The sequence below is a fragment of the Phalacrocorax carbo genome, chromosome 4 (assembly GCF_963921805.1).
Source record: "Phalacrocorax carbo chromosome 4, bPhaCar2.1, whole genome shotgun sequence".
NCBI classification, from domain to species: domain Eukaryota; kingdom Metazoa; phylum Chordata; class Aves; order Suliformes; family Phalacrocoracidae; genus Phalacrocorax; species Phalacrocorax carbo.
In genome coordinates, this window is record NC_087516.1 from 29076044 (window position 1) to 29093503 (window position 17460).

General features: G+C 39.7%; 1 protein-coding gene across 4 annotated transcripts in view; it reads left to right on the forward strand.

Annotated features, from left to right (window-relative positions):
* The window catches only part of GABRB1 (gamma-aminobutyric acid type A receptor subunit beta1), a 139044-nt gene that overhangs the window by 84667 nt on the left and 36917 nt on the right, over positions 1-17460 (forward strand). The window lies entirely within an intron of this gene.

Here is a 17460-nt window from a genome sequence, read left to right on the forward strand (position 1 = left end):
AAAAAAATGTTTTCTGGCAATATATTTTCTCTTTAGCCCTCACTCTTCTACAAATATTTCCACTTAAGAAAAAAAAAGGATTAGCCTTTCTTCTGAAATATCATTGGCCTAGTTTAGAAATAGCCACAAGAGAATTTACAACCTAGAAAATAGCCAAGCCCTTGAGTATAATAAAACATAAAATGAATTACTCTATAAAATACAATAGTACATTCTATTATTCGGCACTTTTGCTATAGTATCAACATACATAGTCTCATAGCTGCCATTAATAAAATGAGATTACCAAGTATTGCTGTAACGTTGAAAATACAATCCCACCTTAAACTACAAGTCTGACCTGTTTTTGTTAGACTGAGAAGTCAACCTGAGCAGACATGAGGTGGTGGGTACTTGAACCACAATTTATGTAGTTTTGGATGACATATTTCATTGCATTACAAATATAATTAGACATCATCTTTCAGGGAAGAATCTAGAAGTATCTGGAAGTATCAGAAGTACTGGAGCTACTCAGAGCCTAAAGCATGGACAAAGCCACTTGAAACTTACTCAGCAGTGATACATACAGTAGGTAGATTTACATGGGAGCGACCTACACAGGAGCTGACTGGAAACTATTTCTCAATCTCTGCGTAAATCATCAGGCAGCAACATCAGCCTCAGTGTTGTCTACACCCAGCATGGCTGGTGTCACCTCAGCTGAGGTACCTGCTCATGAGTGAGAGTAACACAGCATTCACAGCCTCCGACCTCAGTACCAGCAACAGCATGTCCCATTGACAGAGGCACTGGCTCCAATTCTTGAAATTCAATTAAAAAAAACCAAATCCACACAACAAAAAAAAAAACCCTAACAAACCCAAAACAGCAACCAAAACACACCTCACCAAAAAACCCCAAAACAAAACAACAAAAACACATACACACTAAAGAACTGCACACAGGTTCATCCTAGAGTCAGGTCAGCTAGTGTATATGCTTAGCTTCCCTTTGGAAAGACTACCTAAAACCAAATCAGAAAAAGTACAAATTATTTCTGCTTACCTTTTGCAAAGCTATGAATTTTCCACACATGAAAATTGTCCAGTTTTTCATAGAATCACAGAATGGCAGGGGTTGGAAGGGACCTCTAGAGATCATCTTGTCCAACCCCCCTGCTTGAGCAGGCACACCCAGAGCAGGGGGCACAGGAACGCGTCCAGGTGGGTTTTGAATGTCTCCAGGGAAGGAGACCCCACAGCCTCCCTGGGCAGCCTGTGCCACTGCTCTGGCACCCTCACAGGGAAGAAGCTTTTTTTCTCACATTGAGGTGGAGCTTCCTGTGTTCCAGCTTGTGCCCATTGCCCCTTGGCCTGTCATTGGGCACCACTGAAAAGAGTCTGGCCCCATCCTCTTGACATCCACCCTTCAGATACTTATAAATATTGATAAGATCCCCCCTCAGTCTTCTCTTCTCCATGCTGAACAAACCCATGTCTCTCAGCCTTTCCTCATAAGGGAGATGCTCCAGTCCCCTGATCATCTTGGTAGCTCTCCGCTGGACTTGCTTGAGCAGTTCCCTCAGCTTCTTAAACAGGGGGGCCCAGTTTTCACATTCATGAAGAAATGTCAAATTCCAATTTTTCGAAGCCACATGCATGAAAGGACAATAGCCTTGGTCCAACGAGACACCAATCATCTTCCAAAAAAATATGTATACACCCTCTTATATTACCATCATTTCTATATATCAGACAGAAAAGCTCATAATCTGAGAAAAGTTCTATACAAAGGGTAAGCTGACAACTCCCATGCCTCATGGCACAGGCAGAAGAAATTTGGGGAAGTTTAGACCCCTTAGCACTTCTTGGGCCTGGGAATTTTAACTATCTGGTGCTCTGTTGCATGCTGCTGCTGTCTCTTTTAGCAGACCCACTCTAGCCACCTCTGAAAGCATGGTTACAAGAGACTGCAAATGCAGCATTTTTCATAATCTTTAGATAGATGGATTTGTAAACTGTGTAAGACAGTGTGATCAAGTAGTTATATTGGAAGCATAAATCTACTTTCAGTGCTGTTCCTAATATATTTGTGTAAATTATGCTTGGAAAGTAAATCTTGTGTGGAAATCTTAGTATTTTAGGTTTTATTAGCTAATGTGGGACATTTTAAACTTGTTCTCAGGTTTGATAATAAACATTTTCACAAACAAAAGGACATATCTCTTAAGGCTGTTTTTTGGTAAAGTGAGATATAGTATTTAAGAGTTTTTAAAAGGCCTAACAGTTATCCAAGAAAACCACCTATATGTCCCCAATGCTGTATTTATTATTTTTAGGATGTTCTGATTAAGGGACAGAAATAAAAACGTTTCACAGATTTATTTTATTGGTAAGGATTTAGTTCAAATAATGTCTTAACCCACTTCCCATTATTTTCTTCTGTCAGAAAATATCTGTGGAACACACCAATAAAAATAATAAAAAAAAAATCTCAATTTCTATTTTATTAGCTCATAAACTATTCTACAAGAGATATTTCAATACCTGAAGAAATGTTTCTGAAGAAATACTTTTGATTAATCTCTAGTCAGACGTTTTGCAAATAGGGGGAAGGAAGAGAATAAGAAATTGTCACATTATTTCCTAAGAATTATTCCATTGACCCCAGCTGGCATAATTTGATATACAGTTGGCTACTGGCCTACTTGTCTTGTTACAAGTTCTCCAACCTCCAACTGTTGAGTCTTTCACTGAAACAAATAAATGAAACAGCTATAAAATTAGTGCTTTTTTTTTTTTCAGTACTCTAGGACCATATATCAATTTTCCATTTTTTAAATTATTTCCTTACATGAGACTGAGAATTCTGTTCTTAGTACCATTAATGCTGCCTCTTCTTGATACAAGGTATACACTTAACCTGTTTGCAGAAAATTAGTAAAATGCATAAGAATTGCAAGCTCTCTCTGGGATGTTAGAGGGTGTTAAGCCTAAATTGGCACAAGGCCTACCTAAGCCAGATTTTTGAAAGATCTAAGGCGAAAAATTCAGCTTGTCATCATCTACCTTTGGATCCAAGGAACAAGCAATTTCCACTGAAATACTTCAAGATGAGCCAAAAAGAGTTTAGCAACTAAAACCTTCCTTAAGTAAAATGCTTTAAAAAAAAAAAAAAAAGACTAAGTAATTTAGAGTTATTTAACTCAAATGCTAGGAAGTTTTAAAGTACACAGCTGCCATCCTAGTGTGGGCAGCTAGTGTGCATTAAAGCTACTAAAGGTTTCTCAGTGTTACCTGGGAGCCCCCTGCTGGGACTTCGCCTCTAGAAAACAGGCAAAGAGAAGAGTTGTGTTTTGAAGGTGTGTCACAGATGTTTCAGTAATGTTTAATTACCCTACATATGGTATATTATCAACCTTAGAGTCACTGAATGCTTAATTTCTCATAAGTGAATCACTACACAGGAGAAGAATAAATACTTTATATAACAAATGCATTTGCTTGGTATTAGTTAAATACTTGAAATATTTTAAAATACTCCTAATTCTGGAAAATGCATGAAGATTCAAATGGACAGCCTGCGTGCTAGATATAAAGGATCAAAGCTGGCGGATGATCTGCACGGCTGTCACTGAAGATGCCATAAACATAATTAGGTTTATTCAGTTTGATTAACAAGAACCCCAACAGGAAACAACAGCCCAGACAAAACAAGACAAAACTACTAAACCAACTTTTTAGGATTGCAGAAAAAGAAAAATGCCAAAATTAATCTTTGTCTTTTATAGAAAAATAGTACTTCTATTGCAATACCTTATCTAACTGCAAAAAAAATAGTTTTCAGGAAAGTTTTCAGGCACACAAGCTCCTTTTTTGGTCAAATCAAAACAACAAATTCCAGGTTACGTACAGGTTGGAACAATTGCTCTGAACTTGCAGATCCATCAGTATTTTCTTTCCTAACAAACTCATATAAAATATTTCAACCCATACAGCAGTCGCTACCTCCTCTGTTCCACCAAGTACAGCCATTCAGAGTGCTGTGCAATTAAACTACACAGGGTTATAAGCAGCAGCTTTTTCAACAAGTATTTTGTACCCATATCATTTCACTCTTCTGATTATGAATAGTACAGCCATAAAGCTTAGTTTCCAGTTTCATCTTTGAGGATGCTTTGTAGGTCTCCCTACAAGCTCAAGATTGATACGTCAATGGTGGAGTGCCTGCTTCATCGGAAAAGACTTTTGTCTTTCTTGAGCATTTTGATGATGGCTGTTTGAGATAGATATATATGAGCTTTCATTCACTATTGATCTTTTATTCCATTTCTAATTCCTTTTTTCTATTATTTCTTAGTGGCAAAATGTCAGGCTTATTTTTAAGATGCCAGTGAAAATATCAAAGCATTTTCTTGAAAAAATTCAAAGGCCTGCCTGCCCACAAGATAATAAGTAAAGCTGCCTGAATACTGCACAATGCTGTCCATGAATTTTCACTCACATGGGGAACAACTCAATCTTCTGCCATGCTCAGTCACCTGTAGCAAATTTTATCAGTATAAGCGAAGTATTATTTGCCAAATTGAAGAGCTCTTAGCATATTCAGAGAGACAGCCTTGGCCATAGCAAGAGGAGTTAAAAGATCAAAGGAGAAAACTTATCATAGTTCTTTCCACTCTGCCAGGCATGCACTTACGTTGTGTAAATGTAACAAGAAGGAAAACTTACATGTAAATATTCTTCCTTCCAAAGGAGCCTTAAATTAGGCCCAGGAAGAATGTACTAAACTAGTAGAAGCTGCACTACATAAAGTTTGAAATATAACATTTCCAAACCCATTTTTATATCCCTCTCCTGGAAAGGTTCCCAGCTCCTTCCTTCAATACAAAAATAAGGTGTCCGTTCAAGGAAAAGAAATCATTCTATGAAACCACTGAGTAACCAGTATGGAGTTAGAATACAGTGTGATAGCTCCTTATAGTGAACTGCTTGCAGCCCATAAAAGAAGGCAAAAATACAGCAAGCAACATTAAGCCTGGTCACCTGGGGTGGGGGACTCATACTCTCGGACAGTTTTGAAACAGCAGAAAAGGGCCTAAATCCAGAGTGTAAATCGTTCCCTATAAATTAAATATTCCTTTCCACCTTGATCTGCTGGGGATGAGAGAGGAACTGTCTGTTTGCTTATCTCTGAAGTAAGCCATCTTGCTCTTTGAAAATCTAGAGTTCATGATAATCCACTGAGCAGTCGTCAATGCTGTAGGTTATTAGAGCACCTTTTCTTTAGGCTTACCTGAACACTAAGCATTAGCAATAACATGTTATCTAGCTACTAAACATGAGAATAATAGCAAAAAACTTATACAGGATGGGAAGTGGAAGGATAAGAGTTTCAAAAAATTACAGCTGTCATGATGCCCTCCATACTTTCCTACACTTTCATTAGCTATGTTGAAGAAAGAATGCCCATGTAATTTATTATGGCTTCCAGCATTATAACATTTCAGGGAAGAATGGCTGAACTATGAAATCCAGAAGAAAATACAATAGTTAAGCAGCAGTGCCTTACTGTATTTCTCTTGTCCCAGGAGAAAAAAAACAAGTAAAATTACCCAACTACCTCTTGGGACTCCGAGAAGCCATGCAACACAGCAAGGTTGTAACAAAACAAGACAAAGTGAGAATTAAACACCATAAACAACCTGATTTTATCTGAACGTTCTCCTTAAGGAGTCAGGCCACTTGAGTGGAAAAGAAATCCATCAGTTTGTATAAGCTTCAATCTTAATTCAGTATTTTAACATTATGGTAAAAAGCATCTCCATCATCTATGGAGGTTTTTGCTTATTCTGTCTTCATGAACATTGGATGAATAAAGGTATGGTAGCATTAAACAGAGTCTGTCATACTGTGCTTTTAAAGCTTGTAGTCTCCTACTTGAACGGGTCTACCTCTCTGGCTGTCCTGTATTCCATCCATTTGAAAAGTGTTCTGTGCCAAGGAGAAAATAGAAGAGCTGGTGGATTTTGAGTACCTAACTTAGATGACTGGGCAATCTTTTTATCAAACTTTTAAAAGTAATGTATACATTTTGGAATTTAAAAAAAAAAGTAAAATTTTAAAATTGGGGAAAAAACAAATGGACAAAATAAGGTCTTGCAAGATATCATGGGGAAAGCATTTATACAAGTATATTACCTATAGGATGTACACACAACTTTAAATTATTAAATATATATTTCGTTCCAGAAATAACACTGTTTATAGCAAGCCTGTGTGCTCTGTTTGTGAGGGATGTTCAGTTTACAGAGGAACTGTGACAGGTCTTGTGCATTCAAGATGTTCCACAACTTCGAATCAGTCTGCTGGATCACTGGCACACACAGCATTCAGTGAATATAAGAGAGAACTAGATATTATTGCTTAAAAGTAAAAATAAATATTTTCAATATAAAGGAAGTTTAAAACTAAATAAAACAAGACAAAGACTCAACATTGAAGCAAGTAATTCTCACCACTGTTAAAATACAAATAAAGTTTAAAAAAGTATATATTCTGCTGTAGAACTGCTTAAAATTTTTGTACCTTTTTCTTCCCCATAAGACATTTTTGGTATACACAACTGCTACCCTCCTTGTTAAACTACCACCACTACTGAAAGACAAAAACGGTGAAAATATTTCCCCCCAACACATTCAAATACAAAACATCCACCCCCTACCAGTTCAAACTTATCAATATTAGGTTTAGTTAACAGATCTTTTAGGATAAAAATATCTCCTTGGCACAAACCCAATTTTCTCTTCAAAGATGCGACCCACTCAGACAAAATCTGTCTATGACTCATCAGTGTTGGCAGTCAGGAGAAACTAAACGCTCTAAGTATAATTAAGCTATTCACTCTCTGGAGCTTGTTAACCTGCTCCATCTTATGCAAGTTCATTTGAAGAACTGGGTGAAAAGGACAAGCTCAAAGAAAGCATTCGCACACATATGCGCACATATATTCTCTCCTAAATAAGAGTGTGCTGGTTTAAGAAGGTATCTCCAAATCTACTCCAAGTTACCCATCACCATTTCTCTGCTAGAGATTACATCTGTCTTACAGATGCTAACTAAGGTTGCTTTGGTGAACAGCTCCTAATCGATCTCACTCACTATGAGTTAGGTACCACCCTACCCAATTTAACTACCAGTCAACAAAAACAGATTCACAAAGACTATTCAAGATGTTTTCACATCAGTAGCTCTGCTGGTAGATAATAATGGATTTTAATTTCTAGGCAAGGGGTCATAAATTAGAATATGGTAACCTCTTCATCTAGTGCTGCTGCAGCTGGGAAAGGACATCTGTCTGCTTAACAAGGACAGAGAATTTTGGTTCACCCAGCAGAAGTACCACCAACAGGAGATGTGCTTGTTGTCCAGAAAGGGGAAATACAACATGAGGAAAAAGTGCTGCGTAATCCACGGGACAATATTGTTCCCAAGACAAAGGGGTACACACCAGCCATCAATCAATTCAGGCTGCAAATCAGAAGGCTAACTATCAGAAAATGTGGTTCCCCAAAAGCTACCTATTTAATAGTTTGCCCTACTACTCCCAAGTATTTTAACACACATGTTGATCATGTTATGAAAGAAATATGAGGCGGTGCTTGCAGTAGTATGAACAATGACCCAAAGATCCACTGTGTCCCAAATAGAATCATAGAATTATTAAGGGTGGAAAAGCCCCCAGGTCCAACCATCAACCCAACACCACCATGTCTCCTAAACCATGCCCTGAAGTGCCACGTCTACACATTTTTTTGAACACTTCCATGGATGGTGGCTCCACCACCTCTCTGGGCAGCAAATCTTCTTTTCTAATTAAAATGAATGGGCAGGGTACAATTTTTATTCCTATGTTTGTTTTAACTGACTCAACAGCACAATTCACAAAGAAAAATAAGGCATAAGAACTACAAAAAAGCTCTGTTGGAATAACAGAAAGACCCTACTCTCTTGAGTTTATTTCAATGTTATAATTAATTTATGCTCATTCAAAAAGTTATGAGTATTAATAAGCTGCTGTAACTAGAAATCTCTTTGAAGCAATACATACCTTAAACTGGTTCACTGTCACAGAATCAATCTTGGGCCACACACAGTGAAAACATTCATTTCTTCTCTGATTTATCTTGTTTTCCAATTAAGATCCCTTGACAGGTCATGATCATCAATCAGTTTTCTACACAAAAAAAAAAAAAAATCACACCAGCATTCCTCCCAAGTCAGGGGTATGCAAAAGGCAATCTAATTTATTTGTTCGTGCTTTGCACTGCCAGCAGGGTCAGTATTTTGGCAAAAGCAAAGATCCTGTCATTAAGGTCCTAGTGCAAGATTTTCATTTTACTTTCAGTTCTCCAATGAAATTAGTCACTGCACACAGTAGATTAACTGCAGCAGCTCAGCTTCTTCAGATGCACTTGAGTTTCCCCACAACATATGTATCAAGACATAATTACGCTGCCAGCTTCGCTGACTGGAATTATTAGTTTTCACATTCACCTACCTAGCTGGAACAAATGAGGTGTGCTTACTGTCTGGTCAGGATGGCAGAACACAGGAAAACAGTGAATACCAAAGACCTGAGAAAAACTTTCAGAAATCAATCACGCTTTATATTAAGAATTGCTTGAGCAGACTGTAAAGGCTTCATTATTTAAGTTCTCCTTTATAACTGGTAAAAGCATATTTTAATGCATATTAGGTCCTACAGTCAGTTACAAACATAAAGCAGTACACTGTAAGAAGCCACTTACTGCTGGTACTGCAGTCTCTCCTAGATGATACATGTTGTTAATAGGTTTCATAGGTGAGCTCATTATAAAGAAGTGTGGCCATAAAACTAACCAGAGTTCCAAATGGAAGCCTCTCTTCCCTTGCATCAGCATTCCTCCTGCCTCTTAATTTCCCTTCTTTTCTCCACAGGACCCCTATAGAAAATGCTGCCTTCCTTATCTATTGCAGTCTCCTAGGAGCAGGGACTATAGTATCAAACCATATAGGGCCATGAGTCCTAAACATCTCAAGTCAAATTTCTCTGCAACTGATTAGTTACTAATTTCCTCTTCCTTATAGCTTAAAAAGAAGCTGGGCTCATCTTCCATGCATAGAAAGCCTAGCATTTCACATTTTAAACAGACACTTAGCCTAGTCTAGCACCCATCTCCACAAAACACACAGAAGTTTAACACTTACATGTATTTTCTACCATTTTTTTTCCAAGGCAGCTCTCCCACTCAGTTCAGCCAGACACAACAACAAAAAGAAAAAGGTACCTCCCCAAATGCTCCCAATTACTGTCTCAGCACCCTGCCCTTTCTGCTGGCCCACACAGGTGTTGTGAATCAACAGTAAGGGCTGATAGCCTGTGGTTTTAGTAATATTAACTGCGTAACAGAGAGCCAGAGGATATGCTACATTCAAAATCATTGTTTCTCACATTTTGCAAAATCAAGAAAGGATCAAAATTCTCAACTATGAAAGAGTTTCCATGCCACCCATGAAAGCTTAGAACACATCATTTATCTTCATTTAAAACCACTAGATGTCTACATCTCTCAGCCAAGATTGTTTTGTATGGAAATCGCTATTTTGGCCCATTTTTCCGGTGCATAGGTAAAGCTACAACCACTGGAAAAGTAGCAGACTCCCCCATCTTGGAAAATCCTTCAGAAGAAGGCAAGAAATATGAAAGCTAGAAATTGTTTTGATCCCTGATTCTGCACATTTCCTCCCCTAACTGCAGGTTTCTGTTTGAGACACACTGATATAGGTAATATTGACATGTAGAAGCTATATGAGAAGTCACAGTTCCTGAAGAGTCGCAAGGCACCTACTAAGAAATGACAGCACTTCCTTCCAGCCTTACCTCTGCTTCCAAAATCCAGGAAGATCTTCCTTGGTTACAGGGAAGTTATACAGAGATGGGTCAATATGAAGTATGTCTGATCCCAGAAAGAACCTGGTTTTAACCAGTCATTTTGATCAAGCACATCCTGAAGCCTTACAATTACAAACCAGGCTGGGTGTGGAGGATGTTGCCTAGATTCCTCTTCTGCCAAAGAAGGGGAGACATCTGAACATGCCTCTGTCGGTCTTTCACACACCACACAAAATACATATCTCGGGGTCTGGTTTTGTTTTATTTTGGAGTAAACAACAACAAAACAACCCAAAAGATGGAGATACCAAATGATACTAATATCACTGCTGACACCTAGCAGACGTCTATTCCCTCATGAGCAGTATATTTCGGTCTGAGAATATTCTCTGCATCTAGGAATTTCAGTAGTAATATCCCTCTTCTTGTATTTAGTCGTGTTCAGGTTTGTACAGAGATACTGAAAAAGTTACAGATTTAGCCCCACTTTCGGTTTTTTTTTTAATTAAAATCAGATTGAAAACCAATTATTTGACTTGACTTCCCTTTTGGACCTTCCTTTATGCTAAGCACTTCCCACCTGGCTCACTCTCTTTTTCTTTTTGGCTTGCAACATACTTGCACTGTCAAATTAAATTACTTCTTGCAGTAAATTTCAGCTCCAACTCTCAGGCACTTTTTATTGAAGTATCTTGTTTGCCCTGGTATAGTTATAGTTCTCTTGGGATTTATATTATAAAATTTATTTTCATGGGTTTATAGCTGTGCAGTAAAAATTCTTATTGCACTGAAATCTGGCTTACAAGCATCAAAGAGAGCTTTTTGCTCATATTAAAAAAGTTACATTGTAACATTTTAGCGATTTATATTTCTAGATCTTTACAAGCAAGACATTCATCTTCACTCTGAATTATTTCTGATACACTGTATTGAACAGAAAAATATCTTACATTATCTATAAAAAATACATATCTGGCTTAAGGTTTTGAATTTAGAAGTTTCTAGTTCAGTCAAAGCAAAATATTTTCTATGGACCTCCCACTACCTCTCTCCTCCAGCTCCTTCACATCAGAGCTCTCCCTTCCCCATTGCCTCCTACTCCCACCACTGCCCTGGAGCTTCAGGCTCATTGCCTGGGGAAGGTAGAAGCCAGCAAGCCTGTTAGTCCCCATTTTGGGTAACACCTTCACCCCATCTCTGCTTTCTGATAGTATTACATAACTGTTCTCTGAAGCAGAGTTCTGGCAGCTAAATATTGACTATCCAGCAAGGGTTTGGTTTTTTAAGCAAAATAGCTAGATCATAGGGGCTGAACACAGATCATACCCGTTGAACAGCAGAGCTCAGAGGGTCATAAATGGTGGTGTTCCCAGGGGTCTGTACTGGGTCCAGTCCTGTTCAATACCTGGATGATGGGATAGAGCGTAACCTCAGCAAGTTCGCTGACGACACCAAACTGGGAGGAGTGGCTGATACTCCAGAAGGCCGTGCTGCCATCCAGCAAATCCTGGACAGGCTGGAGAGCTGGGCCGAGGGGAAATAGATGAAATTCAACAAGAGCAAGGGCAAGGTCCTGCACCTGGGGAGGAACAACCCCATGCACCAGTACACGCTGGGGGCTGAACTACTGGAAAGCAGCTCTGTTGAGAAGGACCTGGGAGTGCTGGCGGACAGCAAGCTGACCCTGAGCCAGCGATGTGCCCTTGTGGCCCAGAAGGCCAACGGTGTCCTGGGCTGCATTAAAAGGAGTGTGGCCAGCAGGTCAAGGGAGGTTATCCTCCCCCTCTACTCTGCCCTAGTGAGACCACATCTGGAGTACTGTGTCCAGTTTTGGGCCTCACATTTTAAGATGTGGAACTGCTTGAGCAAGTCCAGCAGAGAGCTACCAAGATGATCAGGGGACTGGAGCATCTCCCTTATGAGGAAAAGCTGAGAGACCTGGGTTTCTTCAGCCTGGAGAAGAGAAGACTGAGGGGGGATCTTATCAATGCTTATAAATATCTGAAGGGTGGGTGTCAAGGTGATTGGACTGGACTCTTTTCAGTGGTGCCCAACAACAGGCCAAGGGGCAATGGGCACAAGCTGGAACACAGGCAGTTCCACCTCAATATGAGAAAAAAGCTTCTTTCCTGTGAGGGTGCCAGAGCAGTGGCACAGGCTGCCCAGGGAGGGTGTGGAGTCTCCTTCCCTGGAGACATTCAAAACCCACCTGGACGCGTTCCTGTGCCCCCTGCTTTAGGTGTGCCTGCTCAAGCAGGGGGGTTGGACAGGATGATCTCTAGAGGTCTCTTCCGCCCCCTATCATTCTGTGATTCTGTGATAGAATCAGTGATTAATTTACTGACAATTACTTTGAGTGCCAAAGTAAGTCTCCCAAGCAAACTAAAATGTGATATCCCCTTCCCCAAAATATTTTAATGCCTACATACAACACCCGAGTTGAAGATTATCCAACCTTTGCGACACTTCTACTTGGAACTGACTGTAGAAGTCAATGTTCTACATGAACAAAATATAAAAAGAGTTGGACAGAATGCATACATAGCATAGGGTAAGAAATCCTGTCTTGTACCAAGGAATCAGACACCATGGAAGGGGTTGAGCACCTCCTCGTGTGGATGTTATTGTGTTAGGTTATGCTTTATAGTGTTAGGCACTTTGCAGGCCTCTACATTCAAAGATCAGGTTCATTGTAAGGATGAGTTCAGCAGCGAATATCCTTTGAACTAGTGTTTATAATATACTTGGCTTTCTTTTACTGACTTCAAAACTTACCTTCAAATCAACCAGCTGCTAGCCCAAATCAAATATTAAAATATGCTAAGCATGACAATGTAGTGCTAGATTTCAGTGAGGATCACTGAATAAACCCAAAGAGAACATAATGCAGGCAGTGAAGGAGTGTAATGAATCCTTTCCATAAGGTTCTCACCTTGACACTTGACATGCCATAGTCTGGCACACCCACACACGTTACTAACGAGCAATTCTCACTCTGGATTTACAGAGCTTAATAAGAGATCTGTTTTTAAGGAGGAAAAGTAGTTGAGACTGTAGGTTCATGAGCTGAGGAGGAGGAGGTCAGCAGCAGGGTCAGCTAAAGGAGATCCTGGTCTCCAGGAGGCAGCCACTTGCTTGCCCCCACTCCCTGCAGCACACCACCCCTTCGACTCTGCAGCACAACTGCTCACAGAGACGTGCCGTGAACAGGAGACTTCTTTTGGACTAGAAATAACATTTCCTTGTGGAAAAGCGGATATTTAGCCCTGAATATCTCAGCATTTTGAATAGCGTCGCTGTCCCACAGATACCTCCGCTAACACAGTGGAGGGGCCAGCACGCAGCAGCCCGGTGCTCAAGGTGGCATTGGTGGTAAAGTATCCAGGCCATCTGCTTGTCACAGGCAGTTCTTAGGCAGCGCACAGTACTGTCCTATAGATCACAGCACCGTGATCACAAGGCACTACAACTGCAAGTCCTCATCAGAAAACCCAAAAGCTCCAACTGCTTCAAGAAATTTCTGAACCTGGAATCCTTAAAAGAAGACCAGTGGTGACCTTTTCCAGAATACGGCCCTTCATCATTTAAAAAAAAAAATAGCAAAGAAAGTAAATACAACCTGTAAGGCGGGGGAAGAATAAACAGCAGATGGATAACAGGTTTCAAATTCACAGTCAGTTCAGTCTAGCAAAAGAGTATTTACACTTGAATAGATGGTAGCACAAAGCTGATTCTCATACTGTAGTCTTTAATAGTTTGCTCACCCTGAATGACTGGAATTGCCAGAGATGAAGATACAGCCCTGCAGCTCCTCTCTCTGTAGCATGCATTAGTTATTTACACCTGCTCCAACTTGGCACAAAATGCCAGTGACTCAGTCTGACACCATCAAAGGCTTGCTTACAAAGGCATAAATTAATCTCCAGGAGCTCTCCTTTTTAAATTTGCATGACTTGCCACTGTGTATATCTAAAAAAGAATGAAGGAGTTGTGCATTTTTTTAAGGTGTTTTGTGTCAATATCCACATCTCATCTCTCTGTCTACATGATCTCTTGATTCAGGCTTTTAAAAATATGTATTACCACGCACACTAAAGATGTTACAATGCACTGCACCCACATCTATTTGCCTTAGTCTGGGTGCCACAATCTCTACAGACAAAATTTCAGGTCACACAAGTAACTGAGCAGGACCACTCACATCACTAGAGCTCTAAAGACCAAACAGTGTCACAACTGCTGCACAGGTACAAGAGTCTAGATCAAATATTTGGGAATGGTAAACATTTGCCGGACATACAGGAGGGAAATATCATGGACACATGTACCTTTTTTTTTTAATCAATTTTGCTTTGTACTATTGTAATTCCTGTAGAAGACTGGATTATTTCCACCCATCTTCTAGAGCGTATTAAATCCCATGAAGGAAGTTAGTCCTTGCTTCCCTGAGAAGCACTACCCCAAACTCATTCATTGTTCATACAGAGTATCCATATAAATGTGCTGGGTGAGTTGAACTCAGAAAGGAAGGATCTGGGGAGTGAAAAGTAACCTGGGATGGACCACAAAGTGGTGAGGTTGGTCAATATGAGGTTGGTCAGAAAATATGAAAAAAGGTCAGACCAAAGGTCCATCTAGCCCATTATCTTGTCACCAGCACTAAGGGCAGATGGCTTGGGAAGAGCTTAAGGTGATTTCTAATTTCTTGCTTTACCTTCCCCTCCCCACCAAGCTACCAGTTATTCTTAGAGAGAATTCATTATTTTTATTGAGTGAAAAAGACATCATTTACTGCATAGCTTTGTAGGCACAAAAACAGTATAAGAAATTAGTGCCTGGGTTACATTAAAGAATATTAATTGGAGCAAACTGAAATGACTGCAACAGCAAGACTAGGCATATGCTCACTGCAAGCCAACATCTCCTGTGTCACAGCTGGTAACCATTTGGACATCTAAAGACACACTCACAAACAATTATTTCTCTCTTAGATGGATGTCACACTGTGCATTAAACCAGTGGCTTGCCCCTGCCTAAGACATATGGAATGTGTCCCTACAGAATTAGGCTCTACTGCTGAGACGGACAGAAAACTTTATTTAAGAATTGTTTTTTGACTCTTCCAGGACTTCTGTCTGAGACAAAGCTCAAGAAGCTTACCAGCAATGAGCTGACTTTGGCAATTTGCTGGTGCATAACAGTGACAATGGAATAACTTGACAAATAAGATTGTGTGCCAGCACTGCCTTCATCAGCTCTCACCAGTCTGGGATGATTCTTAAATTTAATTCTCTCTTCAGAGATGGTGCCATTTAACTACCTTTGGGGCCCAGCAGTGAGCCCGACCGATGAACTGGTCCATGTCAAACCAACCTAACAAGCACAATAATCAACTTGGGCAAATTCTGCCTTATTTTGGTGGGCAGCTCTTATATTGATATGCCTGAGGGAAAAAAGAAAAGGGATAAAGACTGTCCCAGCAGAGCGACAGGACAGCACAGCAGTCCAGGCAGGAAGCTCAGTAGCTTCTGGATAGAAGAACATACATTAATGAAGAGAGTAGGAGGGACAGTAATGTTTTTATTAAGGTTGGTTTTTAGCATTCTTATTTCAAGCCAATGAAACTGATTGATTTGACAACCTGTAGATTAACTTTCCATGCTTGGGAAACAGATATTTGTATTTATACCTCAGAGAAAACCAAATATTCCTCCTCTATATTTGACACTCTCAGGAATATTACTAGGTACATAGGGATAGACAATAAACTTAGAATGACTCCTCCAGGTCTCAGCATGAATCCCAGTCCATTACTATACTACAGCACTAGCCAGCAGTACTATTACAGTTAATTCTTCTTCTGATTTTTTCAGTAGGTTTTTTGTTTTCCTGACCACTGCAGCTCTTTTCATCCTAAAAACAATGTCTCAGCCCTTGAAAGGCATTGCAGAGTTTGGCCACATGCCCTTTTCTGGCTGCAGCTATATTAGCTGAAGATATTATTGCCCCAGTTGCTCATCACCTTGATACCTGAGGTTACCAACCTTTCTGCTGAGCTGCTTGTATTTCTTTCAAGGTTCAATGTGGGGAACTAAAGGGGCAGACTGGGAGAAGAGGAACATGGTGGCAGGGGAGGAGGAGTCAACAGCATCACAGGCCAGCAGGAGCCATGGCGAGAACACTATGTCAACCCCTGAGATGCCTTTCCAAAGCACCACTGTCCACAGGCAGTGGCAGAGATGGCTTCTGAAGACACATTTGGTTATTGCATTGAAAAAAGGTCAGCTCTTTCATGGCCAGAAGCTGGCTGCACTGTAGGTTATGGTGACAGATCACTGTAGCACCACTGGCTGGCTGGGCTGTTCTGCCTAAAATAATTACAAGAAAATTCTTAAAAAGTCTTGGGAGAAAGGTTTGACCTAATGTTTATCTACCTGCAGTGTGTTAAATCCACATCCCTCTGCTTAATCCAAAATATCAGTCTTTATTTACATACATACATATACATATGTATAAACGCATATATAACTGCACCTTTTTCAGAAAGGCACACCATAGGATTTCCACATTTAAAAAACATTTTCACTTCTTTGTGAAATTTAATCCATTTTGGGCTATATTTTTCTCAACAAAAAACAAAGATGAGGGAGAGGCAAACCAAGCAAATGCTTACCAGTTCAGGTTATCAATAAAACACAGTAGAAAGCCCATAGTCTGACACGTTTTCCCTCATCTCATCTTTCTCCGACTTAAACAGAACGGGTCACTTTACCCAATATAATAAAGGTTGTCGGGCCCTTCTCATGCTAGACCCTCTTCTCAGCTGCTTGCAGCTTTAACTCTTTGAGCTGTATATTTCTCTGTATACGTCCTCCTCAAGATGCTTTTTATTTTCTCATGTTTATGCAACTCTGCTGTTTCTCTGAGCAAGATTAAAAGGAAATGTGTATTGCGCTTGTTAACCTAAATCCATACAAAAGCTTTCCTTATAATCTTGAGTGTTATCTCAAAGTCTGTAGTCTACAGCAGTGACCTAGCAGTTGACAGCTTGTCTCCCTGGAGTCAAAGATATGTTTCCTACTGATTTTGTGGAAAAAAACAAAGAGGAAAAAAATTAGCCAAATTATAAAAATCAAAAAAATTGGTCTCCACATGCAAAGGAACTTGTGTGTAAACCTAATTATCTAAATCTTTTACTGCATCTGGCTCAGGACCCAATATTCCAGTTTTCTCTCAACTTCTAATGAGATCTGTGAAAGCATTATTATTTAAGCACCTATTCTCCCTTTCCAATCTTACTACACATGTTACATGTAACTTCTTTTTAACAGAATTTGACAACTGTCACATAGACTGTTAAACACAGATTTCCCAAGTACACACTACATTATGTAAAATACAAATAATATACCAACACAACACAATACAATACAATAATATACCAACACAAATAAAGCTAATACTCAAATGTACCTCTTGTAAGTAGACTCTTCCAGCACTAGAGAGAGGTTGGGCATGTTTGCAGGTTCAGAGCTGACATTTTCT